This window comes from Nyctereutes procyonoides, unplaced genomic scaffold, assembly GCF_905146905.1.
Source record: "Nyctereutes procyonoides isolate TBG_1078 unplaced genomic scaffold, NYPRO_anot_genome, whole genome shotgun sequence".
Classification (NCBI taxonomy): domain Eukaryota; kingdom Metazoa; phylum Chordata; class Mammalia; order Carnivora; family Canidae; genus Nyctereutes; species Nyctereutes procyonoides.
The window spans coordinates 4,425,988-4,445,274 of record NW_026575026.1 but is presented as its reverse complement, the minus strand read 5'-3'; the positions used below and the strand labels follow the sequence as shown (position 1 = coordinate 4,445,274).

General features: G+C 42.2%; 1 long non-coding RNA gene across 1 annotated transcript in view; it reads left to right on the top strand.

The window, feature by feature from the left end:
• The window catches only part of LOC129503269 (uncharacterized), a 61,956-nt gene extending 45,766 nt beyond the window's left edge, over positions 1–16,190 (top strand). The window contains exons 3-5 of the long non-coding RNA XR_008663147.1: positions 4,439–4,560; positions 5,743–5,885; positions 15,096–16,190. This is a non-coding gene — a long non-coding RNA (uncharacterized LOC129503269). The remainder of the gene's footprint in view (positions 1–4,438; positions 4,561–5,742; positions 5,886–15,095) is intronic.
• Positions 16,191–19,287: the final 3,097 nt, after the last annotated feature.

The following is a 19,287-nucleotide window of genomic DNA, read 5'->3' as shown; positions in this document are numbered from 1 at the left end:
TGATATGTTGATTGTATGACTTATGTCACATGAATGAATTTCTTACCATCTGAATGTCCCATCTTGGAAAATGGGGAGGATAAATTCCAACATTGTACAAGGGTGGGAGTACTGAATAGGTGATCGTTTGAAATCGTATTAATTGCACGTGGTAGGCAGTCAGTCAAAGGTTTTGCTTCCCTTGCAGAGAGCAGCTAAGGGCTTGGGACCACCTGGCCCTTTGAGCATAGCCCTTTACTTTATCAAGGATGCTGGTCTTCTAGTTTTAAAATAGAAATCTACAGTCATTTCAGAAATTATAAAGGTTTGCTAGAAGTCCCTAATGCCCACTGTCACTTTGTAATTATATGAGATCAATTCGGGGACTTGACTGTCCTTTCCATTCCATAAGCTGCCAATCTAACAACACTTGGCTAGACCAGAAGACAGATCCTAGGCCTCACATGGTAACTTACACAAAGAGAGCAACCCGACAGCAGATCCCACAGAGCTCATATTTCCACTGATAGAATTCAACCCTAGACATAAATTACACGGTGCTTACAAGGCAAATGAAACACAATCTATCAAGATGGAATCACCAAGCTTGCACCTTGCAGCCAAAATGGATGTGATTGAAACAAGTTTCTTTGCAGATTCTTATTTCGGATTCTGACATTTTCCGACAGTTTGCTTAAAAGTTTTCTGAAGTAACTGAAAAGTAATTGTATTTTCTGGCAACATAGTAGAATCCCTAGGAAAGCACTTAAAATGCAGCAGCTGCTGGCATAGGAAGAGGAGATACTAGATTATAGATACCCTGCCAGAGATTTAAAGCTATTTTTTTTTTGTACTCTGAAGAAAGCAACGTAATTATCTTTCCCCCAAATAATACCTTTTTTGCCTGATAATGTATCAGTCTACCAGAAACTCTTGACTAGCCTTGTCTTCTCAGGATAAACAATATGCAGTCTTAAGAAAACGAGGGAGCATAGTTGATTATCAAACTGTTTGATCTCCCTCCCGTCTGAGAGGTGAAAAATTATATCTCCCTGTATCAAGTATCCTGCCAGGTATAAGCAGGTCCTCAGCTCTCCTCTCCAGCATCCCTGTAAAGTCTCTGTGGGGAGCAGGTGCTCGGCTTGGCGGCCTGCGGCCTGGCAGCTGATGCGGGATTCGTGATCATTTCTGCAGCTCCTCTATGGGGCACTCATTATCCACACTGCCTTCAAGCCGTGGTCCAGATGGTCTTCACACCACCATGTGGGTCAGGGCAGAGCTGCACACAGGGCAGCGGCGGGCAGGTGTGTGATGTGGGCCCTGTTGTGTGTCGGGGCATCTAAGGGAGGCGCGGAGGGAGAAATGGGCCTCCTTCGGTTTCCTCTCCTCCCACTGGCATCTCTTCACTAGGGATTATGGAGCAGTCACACCTGCAGAAACTGCCTCAACGTGTGTGTGTGCTGCAGGTGAAACAAGACAAGATGGACAAGGAGGTCTCCTGCCTTAGAGCAAGGCTGACTTTTAGGTCACCCTCTCCCATCACCAGAACACAGGCAGGTAAAAGACAATAGTCTATAGGACTCTTTTGCAGAAATCATCATTTATCGAATTTCCTGCATTGAAATAATTTCTGTTTTACTAGATATGTGACTGTGTTCTCATTCCCTGACACATAAGTGTCTTTTTTTTTCTTTTTCTGAATTAGTCTCAGTTTACTCTGATATTACTCCGTTTACTCAATTTTATTATAAAAGTGATTGTGGCCTTCATCAAGTGACACATCTTAGGATCCATTCTTTCGGCCTGACCAGAAACTATTTTCTCCTCCGTGCTGCAAAAGTATTTATCAATAAATACTTTAGCATTTATTAGGAATAATAAGAATATTTAGCATTTATTAAGAATAATGAAGAATCACTTTAGCATTTATTAATTCATTTAACGAATGTTTTCATCAGGCATTGTGCTAGGGCCTAGGTGTAATAAAGAAAAATGAGAATATTGTCCCTCTTCTCAAGACGCTTATAGTCTGAGGCTACATTTATTTCCCAAAGTATGCTGCAGAGAAAACATGTTCCTATAGTTGTTTCACTGTGCCCTCCCATTACACTCCCCCATGCCCTCATCAAACATGTTTTTGAAATGCTGTATGCAGGGTACATCCCCATATTAAAAGCTCTGGAGGTTTAGTGATAAAGGATCCTATTTAGTTTTATCTTAGATAGGTTTAAACATACTTGTGTAGCACCTGTTGGTGGCCCAAGAAACTAGCATTTCTCAAACAACAAATGAAAAATGTTTTCCTGAGCATCTCTCCCTTTCTAGTGGGGGAAGAATTTGGGAAAAACAGTAAGATCTTAGACTCCCCAAATAGATTATTGAATCCAGAGCATTTTAAGGACAGAATGTGTATTATGTGCTTGGAACCGTCGTATGCAAGTTCAAATTATGCGTTATCATCACTTACATAATTGCATTTTAAAATTCTGAACTCCTACAGGCAAGGTTTAAAGAATTGTCTTAACAGATCACCTTCCCTTGAAACTTTCTCATTGTGCTTTGCTGGTTTCCTCCTGATTTTGCCCTTCTCCAAGCATCGTAAAGAATCTGGGCCTTTGTTGTTGATTAACAAGATCTCAGGAAGATCATATGGTTGGTTGCCTCGCATGGGTTGGAAGCAGGAGTCCCCATCCTTTTGGGGAGCCAAGGCTTACCGTTTTCTAATGCTCTGACCTCATTGAGGAATTCCTGATAGCATCTGGCTCTGTCACTCTCCTGCTTGAAATACTCTTGAGCAGCTGCCCCTCGCGGCGGGGTGGCTGCAGGAGACTGGCTGGGCATCCCTGTTGTAAATGACAGCTGCAGGGTGATTTTGGTCAGGGCTGCCAAGAGGCAGAAGTTGAGTGAAACATTATAGAATTTTCATTATTCACAGTGGCAGTGTGTTCACGGCCAAACAAAGAGGGTACCAGTTGCATACAGAAAAAAAAAAAAAAAAAGGATCTTTTTTTTTTTTTTTTTTTCCCAAAACCTCACTGATGTTCTCTCATTCCCAGAAAGTGGAACAAAGGAAGTAAAAGTGAAGGTACGTTGACTATTTCAGCCCTGGCCACTTCCGTCTAGTGTATATCCCCTTGGCCGGTGGGGCTTAGCAGCACTACGACCACCATCTAGCAGTCATGGAGCGCTTTCCCAGTACCAGATACCAACGCCCATAACCATTATCTGACTTCCTCCTCCCAACACACTTTTACAAGTGAAAAACCTGAGATGTTGAGCGCCATGTAACTTGCCCAAGTCGTACAGCTCGTAGCTTGGGAGACGGAGACTCCAACGGAGACCGTCCAGCAGGGCTTTAGTGGGAAGTCCATGCCATCAACTCACCACTGGGTGAGCTTCTCAAGTCTACGAACAGCAACTGTTGTTTAAAGAGATGGCTTTTCCCAGCAGTAGTACAACATGGTATTTCTTTTTTTTTTTAATAAATTTTATTTATTTATTCATGAGAGGCACAGAGGGGTGGGGAGGCAGAGACACAGGCAGAGGGAGAAGCAGGCTCCATGCAGGGAGCCCGACGTGGGACTCGATCCCGGGTCTCCAGGCTCAGGCCCTGGGCTGAAGGCGGCGCTAACCCGCTGAGCCACCCGGGCTGCCCACAACATGGTATTTCTAAGCCAAGGTGAACAACAGGAAATGAATTTAGCGACTGAATTCCATTTTTGATTGCTAGATTTCAGCGTAAAAATCACAGTGCCGGTTTCTTTTCTGGCTTTCCCCTTCAGCAGATAAAGCTAGAGACACTAAATGATTTTTATGGGCATGAAAATGACTGCCCAGCGTAGCCCAATTTAATAGCTTCTTTTGGATTAAGATGGCTTAATTATTGTTTGTTCCTGTTCTTTAAGCACCATCCTGTCCCCTGGCTGCCCTGGCTGAAATGAGGATCAATGAGTTCCTAGTTCCCCACTAAGGGGACGGGGCCGGGGAGTGGGATGTGCATGTGGCTTGGGTCCGGAATTTGTGGAATACAGTCATCAGGGGAGGCGAAGCCTGGAATCTCTCCACGATTCCCGTGGAAATGGAAAACTCTGCGAGGGAATTGCAGCCAGGCTTCCATCCAGTGCTAAGAGGTGCATTCCTTGGGAGCGTTTTTCTCTCTGAGCACGTCTTAGATTTCCTCTATGGCTGCCGAGAGATTTTCCTTTTCCTTTCTTTCAGAGATTAGAAAGGGATTTTATCCTTAAAGAGCTCGGTTCCAATGTGAGAAGTATCCCTTCCACGCGCCCTCAGGGAAGGAGACACGGGAGGCCCTTCTATTCCTCTCCCAGCCACTGTCCATGGGTCGATGGAGGCATCAGGTCTTCAGAAGACCTTTGGCCTACGAGATTAGCAATAACTTCTCTGAGACTGGAGGGGAGGGGCGTGGTCCAGATGTCATTGTATTTTTCTCATCCTACAGTTCTCACAATTCATCCTGATTTCCTCATTGCCAAGTTTTGACACAGAAGGTTCTTTTTTGATAAGACTGAATGCTCGGGACTGTTGCTCGCCATTCTTCCTGCAGCCCATGCTAAGGTTCAGGTCAGTATTTGAGATAAACTTTTATTAGAGTGTTTCCATTAAGGTGCTCTAAGGCCGTTACGTCAAGGAATAGAAACATTTATCTTGTCCTGATTTAATTGCAGAAAGGAAGGTTGGTTTTATATGCTATAAAGCTGTTTGCAGGGAAGATAGAGCTTCATGTCTGTGGTCCCAGTGTTTCATTTTGTTGAGACCTTCAGTTTCTCTGAACACTGCTGAAATTATAATGCAGTTTCACTTTATGAGGCCCCTGAAATGGTGGCTCCAGTCCCCGCCTGGTTTACCAAATTGACCATGACAAGGACGCTATGGAGTGCTAGGAGCCAGCTCGGCCAGATTCGTGGCAGCAGCTCATGGGATTTGCATGCTCTGCCTTAGGAGACGGCTTCATAAAGGTTCGCGCTGCTGCCGAGAGGATGTCTCCCCCCACCCTTGACCATGTTGCTTTTCTCCTTGACAATAACTTCTCAGAGCCCACCTATAACTCCTTACCCTGTCATCCTTATATCCTTGACCAAGGTGCCCTGATGAACCAGTCTCCTCTAATTCCTCCTCTTAGGCTTTTCCTCCCTCTCTGAGCCCAGGTCAGCTTAGTGTTGGACATTTGGCAAAGAATAGACCCTGGTGAAGAGAAGTCAGTGTCTTCTCCTCTTGCAATCACCCAGTTTCGTGTACCTTGAGCCCCATCTTGCTCCTTGGCTGAGCTGATGGAGACCCATCCATCAGTCTCCAGGCCACTGGTTTGCTGAAACAAAAGCACCACTTCTTCTTCTTTTTTTTTTTTTTCAAAAGGAATTTTTCACTTGAAACTAAGCAAAGAGCAAACAAGTACCAAAGTACAGAACGTGTCAAATCGAAGACCTCTACATCCTGGCCTTTTCCACTTCAGAATCAGTGTTTCCTAATGGACTGTCCATAGAGGTCTGGTTCCTTCAGATAATGAGGAAAGATAATTGCCACACAACAAAATAATAGGTTCCCCTCATCTCCCAAGTTTCTCTTAGTGCCTTCCTAGGATGCACCCAAGAGTAGCTCTTTCCAAGTCTATCATTAATCATAAAATGACAAAATTATACATACTACAAATATATCAGATGTTATTTCAATCTAGGATTTAAAAAGGGGGTCCTTCTTTTTCATCCACCCAAACATGAGCCTTCCCATCTTATTTCATTTAACTAGGATACTCTGGCACTTTGAAGTTAACTCCATTCCATCCTTTGCATCAACTAAAATCCCAACTCTTTTGTGAGATTTCCTTCGGGGTCAAGCCGGGCTCTACATCTGCTGTATTATATTCCAACTGATTGGAAGAACCTCCGAAGGTCAGTTCTTACTTTGTTCTTCTAAATAATCAGGGGACTCCATCATATATATACAATGCATATGTGTGTTCATTTATTGTTCGATGTCCTACAGAGGTTATCCACTCCTTAAGGACAAGAGCTGTGTGTTTAGCAGTCTAGAGCTATGACAGATACATCTGGTCAGTAGGAAAACACTATTTAGTGATAATTATGTGGAATTCAGGAATTGGGAGATATCTTGTCCATCACTTCAGAATAACCAGTTACTTCCTTTTAGGCACAATACATTGATTCTAGGAAGTTAAGACATTTAGAGATAATACCACTTTGAAATGGAAACATCAAAAGGGTTGCTAATGAGTCAGTGGAGAATCTATCCCTTTTATAAAATTCCATTGTGTCTGTACCTTTTTATGGAAAATATTACTTTCTTTTTTAAATTATATTTGAAAGTACAGACATAAGATTTCCGAGGACAGAATTCCTATTGCAATCGTCTTGATATATTCTTCATCCTCACGTAAGCACTATGTCTTAGTGAACTTCTACTGAATTCATGCAGATGGGACGGGCTGTGGAGCAATAATGGAAGGGATGCCAGGGTAAGTGGCTTTAAGTGATAGGCTATCTATGTAGTTGGTTTGGGCTCCCTTTCTATAGGTCAAGGCCCCTTTATTACTCTCTTGCTCTCTTCACCCCCTCCCTGACCTCTATCAGAAGGGTCAATTCCTATAGAAAAATTTCATGAATGTTATTTTCAACTTTTCACCTATTATTTACATATGGTGTAGAACTAACCCTTACCTTGTACTTTTGTGCCTTTTTCTGTCCCTCTCCTTTTGTACTTCGTTTCCCCATCTCTCTCTCCAACTACATCTCTTCCTTTCTGAAAGCCTTCCTCCCATGCTGTTTCACTTTCTTCCTTCAGAGATGAACATCAAACAGATGAGAACGAGATAAAACAGATAAATACATATATGGGGTGGGACAGAGTGTACACAGAGTTACTGAGGCTGTCTTTATTCTGTGTATACTTCCATGCTTGTTTCATAGAATATTGACTTAGGTGATTTTTAAAGACCAGTTCATTTTCGTAGCAGGCTTTCTAGTTAAGTGATTAAATGCAGTATAAAATGACAGAACAGTTATGAAGTGTTCAGTGTATTCCTGGTAATTGCAGCAATTGTAAACTTAAGACTTCTTTCCTTTCACAAACACTTGTTAAGTACAGACTATATGCCTGGCAAGGTGTAGGACACTGAGTGCACAAAGCTGTTAAGACATGATCCTTGTGAGTGGGAGGGTGAAATAACAAACTCCCACCTCAGAAAGCTCAGGGCAATATTAGCTCTTCAGTCAGACTGTCTTGGAAATGTTCTTGTTTTGTAGAAAAATACCTCATGAACCTTCCTTTCCAGCACTCCAGGGTGAATAAGAGAGGGAGAGATGCTAACTCAGTGGAGAGTGAACCCAATGTCATTTCAAACTTAGGAGTGTTTTTTTGTTTTTGTTTTTGTTTTTGTTTTTGTTTTTGTTTTTGTTTTTAGGAGTGTTAATATAATAGCTACTTGCTATTAGTTTTAGTAATCATACAGAGAATGGAAATAATGATGTCACTGGACAGTCTCAACTCTGCTTCTACAATTTGACCTGTTCCGTTAGTTCACTTGTCCTCCAGCCTCACAGAGCATCAGAATCACCTGGGCAGCTTCTAAATAGACCCACCTCGAGATAGATTGAATCATCTGGGACATAAGGAGATGTTCAATCTCCCCAGAAGATTTTAATGTACAAGTTGGGTTGAGAAATGCTAATGAAATTGGTTGGTTATTAATTAGCTGGATCACCTCTCCTCCACAAGAATTAAATTAATCATAAATAGCAAGAACGATAATTAAAGGCATTTAAATAGAAGAGTTTGGAGGTGGGGTTAGAATTCAAACGTTAGTTCCCTGGAAGGAGGGAACAAATTAGTGCTTTAGGAAACAGATTTTTTTTTTCCTGGCACAAATTCTGAGAGAAATTCTTGTGCTTGATGACAAATTAAAGGCAGCTTTTAAAAAACTATGTTATTGAAGCTTTATTGAGGTATAAGTAACATGCAAAATCCTGTATGTTTTAATGTATTTCACTTGATGTGTTTAGAGGTGAGTATATGCCCAAGAAACTATCACTGCAATGGAGGCAGGTCTTTATGGGATTATAGGGCTGTGATTTTAATGAGTAGTCCTGAGGTCTCAAGTGACACACAGACCAAACTTAGACTAGCGCTGGCCCTACACCTTATCACACCTCACACTTTGAGGACATGACCTTTGAACAGCTCTTCGTGGGAACTGGTATTAGCACACCAAATTTCTACTTCCTTAGAAGGGCCTGAATGAAATGGTCTTGTCACTGCTAATTAACTGGCTTTGAAAACCATGTAGATGAGTAGTGGGTAAGGATATTTTATGATGAAAATAAAGCCTATTCACCTTTATGTAGAAGGGCAAGAGTATCTGAAATCCAAGTCAGCATATTTCTTAGGAAGTACTTCTGAATTTCCTAGATCACTTGAATTGGTGCCTAAGCCTCCATTTACTATGCCGGGATATAGCCTAAAATAAGTTTGGGCCCCAAAAGTATTTAGGCCCACACTAAGAGTGTGAAAGAAAACTGTGTGACCTACATATCATGTCTCTCTATACAAAGAGCTCCTTCAAACAAATAGTAAATTCAGAACAATAGAAATGGGATAAAAGTTTATGTAAAGACAGTTCACAAAAAAAGACATGTAAGTAGTTCTTTAGAAAAGAGGAAAATGCTCAACTTCACTTATAATAAGAAAAAATGCAAGTTAAAACTAATCTGATATATCATTTAAAAGTCTATCATATGGTAAATATCCAAAAATTACACAGACTGTGGGGAAACATGGACTCTTGTACATTTACTGATGAGAATATAAGTTGACATAGCTCTACGGATGACAGTTTGTCAATATCAAACAAAATTACAATGCACATAACATTTGATCCAGCAATTTACCTTCCAGAAATTTAACCTGCAGGAATGAACAAGGTTACTGCTGGAGAATTATTTGTAAGAAAAATTTGGATAAACCTAAATGTCTATATAGTAGTACGTAAAACAGAACACTGAAACCATTAAAAAAAACATGGGAGATTAATTTACCAATTAGGAATAATCATCATCTACTGTTGAGGAAATATATATATATATATATATATATATTTATATATATGTATATATATTTATATATATTTATATTTATATATATATCTCAAATGTTGCCCTTTAAAAAAAAAGATTTTATTTATTTATTCTAGAGAAAGAGCGAGTGAGTGGGCAAAAGAGAAAGAGAGAGAGGACGAGCCAGGGGAAGGACAGAGGGAGAGGGAGAAGCAGGCTCTCGATGAGCAGGGAGCCCAACGCGGGCTTGATCCCTGCACTCCAGGATCATGACCTGAGCTGAAGGCAGACACTTAATGGACTGTGCCACCCAAGTGCCCCCACCTTTGGTTCTTTTTGAATTATCAACCACATGAACTTATGTAACATTCAAAAGTAAAGTTACAGGCTATTGTTGCCAGTTGGCAAAAACAGTCACAAGAACTTGATGGGATGAGCACTGGGTGTTATGCTATATGTTGGCAAATTGAACTCCAATAAAATAAATAAAATTAAAAATAAATAAATAAATAAATAAATAAATAAAATAAAATGCCAACATAAAAAAAAAAAGAACAAGCAATAATATTCCTGCATGAAATCCTGTTCTAAGACAGAATGGCCCCTTGGTGTGCCTACCTCCATGGGTACAAGTTCAAAACCAAGTCATTTTCCATATTTACCTACTCTGTGGAATTACTCATTATTGAGCACTCCTACGTTGGAGAATGTAAACAAAAGCAATGGTGGGAATTTGGCTGCTCTAGTTAATGGGAAACTCACTCCTTGATGCCAGCCACAAATGAACAAATGGTCTTCCTGAAAAATTCTCCCACATGCTCCAACTTTGAGCTCCTTTTCCATAACTCCTAATTCTTCTGGTCTTAGTCCACCCATCCATTCCTCCAGAGAGTATCCCTTAACCTCTTCCCTAAGTGTCTGGGCTGGGTTTCCTTCCCATGTGCTCCCAAGTACCCTATTAACCTTGATCTTTATCCTTCTCTATTGCCAGTCACCTGTTAACTTGTCTTTCTCCTGTAGGGGCAGGGACTGGGTCTTAACTCGCTCCCTGCTGTTCCATTAACATCTGCCACAGAAACCAGCCCGGTAATTTGCACTCATAGAAATTTGTTGAGTAAATGAATAAGGGACAGTTTTGGTTTTTTGTTTTTTGTTTTTTTTTTTTATCAAAGATCACTCCTAAATCATGACAAGGAAATGATGCTCTTAGCATAAGCTCCTATTCAGTTTTGGAGACCAGGGGCAATAGGTGGGGAGACATTAGATTTCTTAAAAATAAAATGAACCCTGTAAAGTCATTTAAATGTAAATTTAGCAAAAGATAACTCTAAACACATCTTTTTTTTATGTTTTAAAAAGTGTTATCACTTGTCTTGGCTCAGTCACTTATAGTTCTCTGTTTCTGGAGGAAGACTGTTGACAACTAACTTCTGTATACATTCTTCTCCCTTCCCTGGAGAACCTAGCAGGTAACCAGGTGCCCTGCCCCTGAGCTGAGAGTTGGAGTATCATCTTCACCATTTTTGCATCCATTCTGTTCAAACAAATGGACCATTAATTTGAAGTATGGTATTTTTGGAAGTTTAATAAATCTGTAGGAGAGCACTTAAAATTAACGTTCAGAATTATTGTCAGAGGACCTATTTTCCTCCAACTAAAGTTTATGCATCAACAGACCAATTGCAAGTCCTGACAGGGCAAGGAGCCAGTTTCTCATCCTTTCAAAGTTTCGTGCTGACAATAATACTTGAGTTTTATGCATATATCCACATGCACACTGCCCAATTTGGCTGCTGTTCCCTAAAAAGCTGGTGAGTATGACTGACCAGTGACTCCAGGCATGGTCAGAAAAGAAGAGAGACCTGGGTAGATAGACACTAAAGTATCCGGAGCAAAAATTAACATTTGTAAACCCCTTCTGACATCTGCTTTTATAATTAAACAGAATATATTAGGGAGGGGAAGGACATTTTATGGATAAATCCTTTGCTATATTGAGAACATCTTGCCTTTCTAAGAATAGGAGTTTGTTCTAAAGCCTGATGTTTGTGTGTGTCGGTTCTAGCATAGGATTTACTTAACTCTCATTGTCTTTGAAATTTTTGTTCCCTTTATTTTTTTAATAGATTTTTTAAATTTTTATTTATTTATTCATGAAAGACACAGAGAGAGGAAGAGACACAGGCAGAGGGAGAAGCAGGCTCCATGCAGGGAGCTAGACGTGGGACTCGATCCCAGGACCCTGGGATCATGCCCTGAGCTGAAGGCAGACCCTCAACCACTGAGCCACCCAGGTGCCCCAAATTTTTGTTCCCTTTAAAAGGGAACTTTTCTTTTTTTTTTTTAACAAATTAATTTTTATTGGTGTTCAATTTACCAACATACAGAATAACACCCAGTGCTCATCCCATCAAGTGTCCCCCCTCAGTGCCTGTCACCCATTCACCCCCACCCCCCGCCCTCCTCCCCTTCCACCACCCCTAGTTCATTTCCCAGAGTTAGGAGTCTTTATATTCTGTCTCCCTTTCTGATATTTCCCACACATTTCTTCTCCCTTCCAAAAGGGAACTTTTCAAACTAACTTAACTGTTCTTTCTTTTTCTTAAAATAGATTTTTACTTATTTATTAGAGAAAGAGCACAAACAGAGGGGTATGGCAGGGGCAGAGGGAGAGGGAAAAGCAAGCAGACTCCAACAAGGCCTGGATCCCAGGACCCTGAGATCGTTACCTGAGCCAAAGGCCGACCCTTAACTGACTGAGCCACCCAGATGCCCCTTAACTATTTTTCTTGATTGAATCTTTTCTTTGCAATGGAAATGCAGTGGAAAATATTTGGGATATCACTCTTTGTATGAAATAACAAAGCTACCTTTCCCCCCCTCTCCTCCCACCTATAGTTTTATTTTTATTTTTTGTATATTTTTTATTGGAGTTCAATTTCCCAACACATATTATAGCCAGTTTTTAGTATTGACTTTAGCTACGGCCAGAGTATAAATGCAGAACAAATGAAGAAAATGCCAGGCTCTCTCTTCTGCTCTAACTCATCCCTCAGGAGAATTTGGTTCATGCCCTCTAGACCTGGACAGGCAGGATTTTGCCTTCTTCTTTCCCCACTACGCCCTGCAGGAATATATATGTTCCCTAGGAGTTGAATAAGTGTTTTAAAATGAGCGGTGTGATGGTTGCAGCTTGGAGTAGAGCCCATTATGAGTTGAAAAGAATTCCCAGCTGTGTTTTCACTAGTCCAGAACCCAGCTGCAGCAGTGCAGGGGACTCTATTTCTTAAGCCCTGTATGTATATGTACATATTCACATCAATGCATATGAGTGCATGACTTTGAAGCAGTTGGGAAGCCCTGAACCTTAGAGATGAATTCATTTTCTTTGTGAGATAGACCTGAGTATCTACAGGGACAGGGTAAATATATTATACTTCTCTGTTTATTAAATTGTAAAGATTCTCAGCATGATTTCAAATATTAGGGGCATCAAAAAAAAATCAAAAGCACGTCAAAGTAGGTAAGGGCATGGAAACAAAAAAATAGTAATTCGAGGTAGGTCAAGGGATATCAGCATACGTTGAAAAAAAGAGCAATGAGGTTTAAAGTAGATTCAAGATTAGTGTTATAAAAGGACTCCTCTCTGGCCTTGGATAACATAGAGTAAGTCTGACTTTCCTCCTTACTGGGGGAACTGATTCTCATAAATATAGGCTGAATTTCCCTTTAAGATTATGTAAGCAAGGGAGAGGTAATTATACTGAAATTTGGAAGTGAGGTGCAGAGAGAAAGCAATACTCTTCTAAATAAAAAAAAGAAAATCGTGACTCTGGGCTTCCATCACTTTTCACAGGATCAACAGCCAATGAAACTCAAGAGCCTAATCCAAAGACAAAGTCAGAGTTAAGGAAATGTGTCTCCAACTTTCTTTAACAGTGCTTATCTCATAATCAACAAGGTCCATCATTGGACACTTTAGTTACAAAGTATAATGGGTCAAAATAAAATATCCAATCCAATAATCCCATCATGAAACCTGATGCCATTTGTACCAAGACTGTATTCCTCATCCTCTCACATGGACTATAATCCATGTTGGGTTTCTGAATGCCTGATCGCATGACCTCAGACCCCTGTATCAAGTTTTGAATGCCAGTTTTCCCCAAACCCTGAGCTTAGTTTTAGCTCCCCCTGTTTACTGACTCACCGTAGTGTCATCATTATCTATCAGTTTAGGAGCTTTTGAAACGCTGTCCTCCATGGGATCATTCACATCCTCCTTGAAAATCCCAGTACATGAAAGGAACTGCAACACTAAAAGAGCAAACAGCAAACTCCTCAACAAATCACAAGGAAAAAGCATAGCAAAGGCTAAAATGACCAACTATCTAAATGTCCTCAAAAAACCTGGGCAGGATGGAGGAGGAAGAAAGCAGTTTTGGAAAGGCGTTGCTATGCCTAGAAAGACAGGGACAGTGTTTCAGACTTAATTGCCAGCAATTTTCTCTGCATTCATTACGCTCATTCACCAGCCTAGTATTATTTTGATGTCATTATTCTGCGGATGGCCTTGGTTTTATTTTTCAGAATACAAGAAAGGGACAAAAAGAATTTCATCAGGAGCCTGTCAGGCAAGTGTTCTCTTCTCGGAGGAGGAGAGTGGTGAAATCTATGTCAGCGAACTATTCACTCGCACACGGTTTCCCTAGAGCTAGAAAACCGGTGTCCAGGGTGTGACTGGCAGTCCTCTTGTTCTCAATATCGACAATAGGTCAAATTTGGGATCTGACTCCTGAGTCTGTGTTGGGCCACAACTCCTTGGCAGCAGCGTTTTTATGATGAAAGGAGAACATGCAGCTGACTAGGATTTAGAGCTCTGCTCAAGGTCAAAGGGGGCACCTCCACATGGCAGGCTTCCTGGGCAAAGTCCAGGGCACCAGAGAATCAAAGCTATTTGTTAAGGCAGCCAAGAGTGTCCATTAGGGCTCTTTGTAGAGAATTTAGGGCATGAAATAGAAGATATGGCCCCTCAAATGGAGGGGAAAAAAATACACAGGCAAGAAAATGGGACAGTCACAAATGAAAATAGATAGAAACACTTGAAGAATAGCAGCGGAAATATGCAAAGCCTGTCACTGCGCTAATTGGACGTGTACAGAGATATATGCTCATGTGCTAAGATAGCTTGGGATTAGCTGGGGGGGGGGGTCTGTGTGACCTTCACAGTATGAAAAATAAGATTTTTGGCAACATACTTCAGCTTCAAGGTACTTGATGACTCGCCCTCCCTCCTGGATCTTGTGTATCCCCTCTACTCTGTCTCATGCTGAGGATGACTAGACCTGATGCCAAAAACCACAATAGGGGAGGAGAGGAAACGGCCGCTTGGGCTGGGGGTGAAGAAGGGGTTAAAAGAATGTAAAGGGGGGGCCTGCCGGGAATTGGCCAACAACTGGTGGAATCGGCAAGCAGCTGGCTCTCCAGAAGGCTGGACGTGTGTCGTGCCTACAGCCGAGGCAGGGGGACAGCCTGACACGGTCTCCTCCTGGCCTGCACGTCGGGTTGCTTGAGCCTAAGGTGGAGAACTGAGAGTAGTTTGAGGGATTCTTTGTAAGGTCGGCCTGCTAAGGGGAGGGATGCACCTCCCCTGTTGGAGCCTGTCCCATAGCCCGACTCCGGTCACAAACTCTGAGCTTCCAAAGGAGACCGTGGGGGAGACCGAGGCAGGCGACAAAGGGCCCGCCACCGCTGTCCGGCAAGGAAGGCCACCTGGCTACCCCGCTGCTCCCCTACGCGGCAAGACGGAGGGCCAGGTGGCAGATGGGGCCCAGGGGGCCCATAAGGTACAGGGAGACGATGTAAGAGAAAAGGCAGTTAATTCAATAAGGACAAAAGCATAAGCGAGCTAACTATGGGGGCATCAGAGTATTTAAAGTTGATAGTGTCTTAAGAATTAGAGAACACTGGCTTGTGGTTGCTGTGAATTTTTCATGCGCCGAAGCTCAGTCTAATTTGGTGCCTTCATCCCAGCGCAGAGGAGCTGGCCCAGCCGGAGTCCAGGGGGCGCGACCTAAGGAACTCGCCATCACCGTGGAGCGAGTGTGCACAGCGGATCAGGAGACAACCTGGCCATTTCTCATTTGCACTGGAACCGCCTCCGAAGTGTGAGGCTGCGTGCGGTGCACACCCCTCAGGTGTAAGCCTCAGCCCGGCCGAGGGAAGGCTGACCCCACCTCGGGGCTCCCTCTTCCAAGGGCCTCTCTGGGAGGTGGCTTGTCCTAGACGCTGGTAAGACAAGGGCATGAAGCACCCCAGACACCCTCCCCGACGAGTTTTTGCCACCATAAACCTCACTTGATGAATAATCTTTGTGCTGAAAGAGGAAAGAATTTTGATGAAGGTAAAAATATCCATCGACCAGTTGCTAGAAGTATTCTCCAGTTTATCTCCAACTAAATGCCCCAAAGTGACTTCAAGGGCAGGGTTGTTCCTCTTCTTTTGCCTTTTTATGCAAAATCAGTTCTTCTGAACAACATAGATAAAATTAGCACCAAACATAATCTGAGCTGAGAGAGTTAATTACACATCCTAGAAAAGATGCACCCATCAATACTTCTTCTTTTTTTTTTTCTTCCATCAATACTTCTTTTTATAAATTATCACTTTTAAAATTATCTGTATGTTTTGTTTCATGACCTTTGTCTGAAACCAACTTTAAGGATCATTTCCTCACTAGGGATATTGCAGGGTCAAAGACTCACACTGGCAATGAACAAGGGCTTGCAACTTGTGCTTTTCGTAAAAATGAAATATTACAAGTGACAGCAAGAATAATGAATCGCAAAACGGTAGCGGCAGAAATCCTGGAACTCTTTCGTGGGAGGGTTAGAATTGCCACCACCTTCCCTCCTTATCACTAGCCACCTTCAACCCAGCATATGGTGCAGAGCTGTGCTCTCAAAGGAGGGTCCTCCATCATCAGGTGAAGAATCGTGTGTGCCGAGCATGTGTCATAAAGTAGCTCAGAGTCTATATAATTTTCTTCACAATTAAAATTTCTTGCTTTCAGTTTATGAACGGACTCACAAGAGGTTGACTCTACAGAGAACAAGAGGGAGCTAACTATTAAAAACAGGACAATCAAAAAAATTTTAAAAAATTAAAAAATTAAAAAAAAAAAATAAAAACAGGACAATCACAGTTCACCACAGCAGCATTTGCCAGCATAAAATTTTGGCCCAAGGTACTGATACTGAGCTGTGGATTACAATCTTTAGTAAGACTGCAGCCATCTACCATTAGCTGAAAGAAAATCATTTCCTAATTAGGATTGTCACCTACTCAGAGCCTGGGGTTAAAAGGAAGGAGAAAAAGAAAGGAAAAAAGTTCTACACACTAATTTCATCATCTTTTCTATCTTTAATGCTCAGCTGACAAAGTAGCTCTAAGAAAATGAGATCTGAGCCTAAAAATTTAACTATGGTGTTAATTCCTTTTCTAAAAATTAGATTATTGATTCTCTAAATACTTGGTTGCTAGCTAGCATTTGTCCTTGAGATTGGGTCTTACAGTATGATACTTGAGGCAGTATCAAAAACGAAGAATTGAATTTCACTCCAAGTTTTTTTGTTTTTTTTTTCAAGTACCTGAAAAAGGAGCACTTATTCTTTGGGATCTTATCTGTTCTTTCTCCCTTGGGGAGAGGTAAATGTTATGGTACAAGAACACAGGCCTTGGCGTCACAGGCTGGATGATTCACACCCACCCCTGCTTAGCTCTAGGCCTTGGGAAAATCACTTGATCCCTATAAGCCTCAGTTTCCACATCCACAGGGGATAAACTTGTCATACATTATCTATCTTAAAGGTCATAACGAAGGTTAAATGATATAACACACTCAAATCTGACTGCCGGAGTCAAAAAGTTGTTTATTCCCTTGCAGAACAGGGAGCCAGTAAGGAATCTTTTCACTCCGAATAATAGCAAATACAGCCCTAAATGGCTTGCATGAGAAAGGAAATCCATCAGCTCACATCTTTGGAAGTCTATGGATAAGGTTGGCTTCAGACAGGGCTTAGTCTAGAGACTCAAATCAGGTCTTGAGGCTCAGTTCTCTGAGTCGCAGGCTTCACTGTTTCCTGTGCTGGCCTCACCCTCTGGCTGGCTTCCCTTGAGGCAGCAAGATGGTTGCAGCCCAAAGCCTCATATTTACTTACTGTCGTAGCCTATGGAATAAAAAACCAATGGCAACAGTGAAAACAACAGCAGCTACTATCTACTGATCCATGTATTAGGTGCCTTTTTTCTTCTTTTTTTTCCCCTTACCGTATATACCTACCATGTACAACTTGAGGATTTGATGTATGTATGTTGTGAAATATTCACTGTGATCAAAGTAATTAATCTCCATTTCAGCAGCCTTGAAGCTATAGACACCCAGGTGGGAGTAGATCTGTATTAGGGAGCATATACGGATATGCATGTACTTCTATGGTCTCGTTGTCCATTTTACATGTGAACAAACTGAAATACAGAGAGGTTAAGTAATTTTCCCAAGGCTTTCCACCTAGACGGCCACATAACCAAGACTGATCCAGCCTAGGGCTAAATTTTGTGCTTAGGACTTCTCTGCTGAGCAGCTCCTTTCCAGAACCCCCAAGAAAAAGCTGGTAACAGCTCATTGTCTCGGAGTTATATACCTTTTTACAGGCTCCTGGGAACAGGGTATGCTGATTGGCTTGAAGCTATTAGGACCCACTCTGGGGCTCAGAGTTTCATCAATCCATTGACAGAACCCAGCTGACAAGGCTGCAGGAGGACTTTGCCAAAAGGGACTGTTAAAAGAAGAGGGGATGGGGCGCATGGGTGGCTCAGGTCGTGTCCCGGGGGTTCTGGGATTGAGTCCCACGTCGGGCTCCCTGCAGGGAGCCTGCTTCTCCCTCTGCCTATATTTCTGTCTCTGTGTCTCTCATGAATAAATAATCTAAAAGAAAAGGGGATGGATACCAGGCATGTTCCCTAAAGGGGTACGGATACACACTGTCGGAGCCTACCAACAAGCTTACAGTTTATTTTTTTTTAAGATTTTATTTATTTATTCATGAGAGACACACACACAGAGAGAGAGAGAGAGAGAGAGAGAGGCAGAGACACAGGCAGAGGGAGAACCAGGCCCCATGCAGGGAGCCTGATGTGGGATTCGATGCTGGGACTCCAGGATCACACCCTGGGCAAAAGGCAGGCGCTAAACCGCTGAGCCACCCAGGGATCCCCACAAGCTTACAATTTAGAAGAAAAGGTAAACACATCTGCAGCACCACAATATAGGGCACCTAAGACTCTAACAGATTGCTCACTGTCTACTGGCATCCGGGTGCCTGCACATGGATGAACTCTGATTGGTAAGGCCCTATTCTTTGTCTTCTCCTGCCCTGAATTGCTCCTTGCCTATTTCCACCCATCCACCCGTCCAATCATCCATCTATTCATTCAACAGATATGAGAGCACCTACCCTGTGCCATGCACTGGTGGCACTGGGAGTTCTGCAGTGAACCAGAAGGGCACAGTGGCTGTTCACATGGAGCTGCTCGCAGAACAGAGGAGCTACTGTCGCAGTTAATGTGTACCGAGCACTTGCAGTAGAGAGCTGTGGTTAGTAAAGTGCAGGGTGAGATACAAAATCACATCAGAGGAATATAACCCGGGTTTGGGGTCAGGGGAAGTTTCTGAGAATAAATGACACCTAATTTGCGACTTTAAGAAAGTGAGGAGTCGGCTAAACAAAAGTAGATGGAGATAGGACCTCAGGAACTCTGTCCTGTAAATACTCTGGCCATTTCCTATTTGTGAGCCTGATAACAATGGCCTGCCCTGAAGCCTGTCCTCAAACCTCCATTAACTTTCTTCTAAAGAGAATTAAAATATGAGGGTAATTTAATTGATTTACATATGCTTTAGGTTGGGTAAGATTGTGCATCATTGAATCATACTCCTAGAGCCGTAGGGTTCCACAAAGGTCTCAGGGACTCAAGGGGGTGGAAATGAGGGGTGGAGATGGAGGATCTTTCTTGCAGGGAGCAAAGAAGCTAAGCAGGATGTTTCCTGGGTCTCCTTTCCCTGATTCAACCAGACTGCTTCTGTTTTTATGCTTTATGTAGTGGAAAGTAAGGGTATGTATTATCAGGGGGCTTAAAAATAAAGTCTGAAGAGTTCTGAGATAGC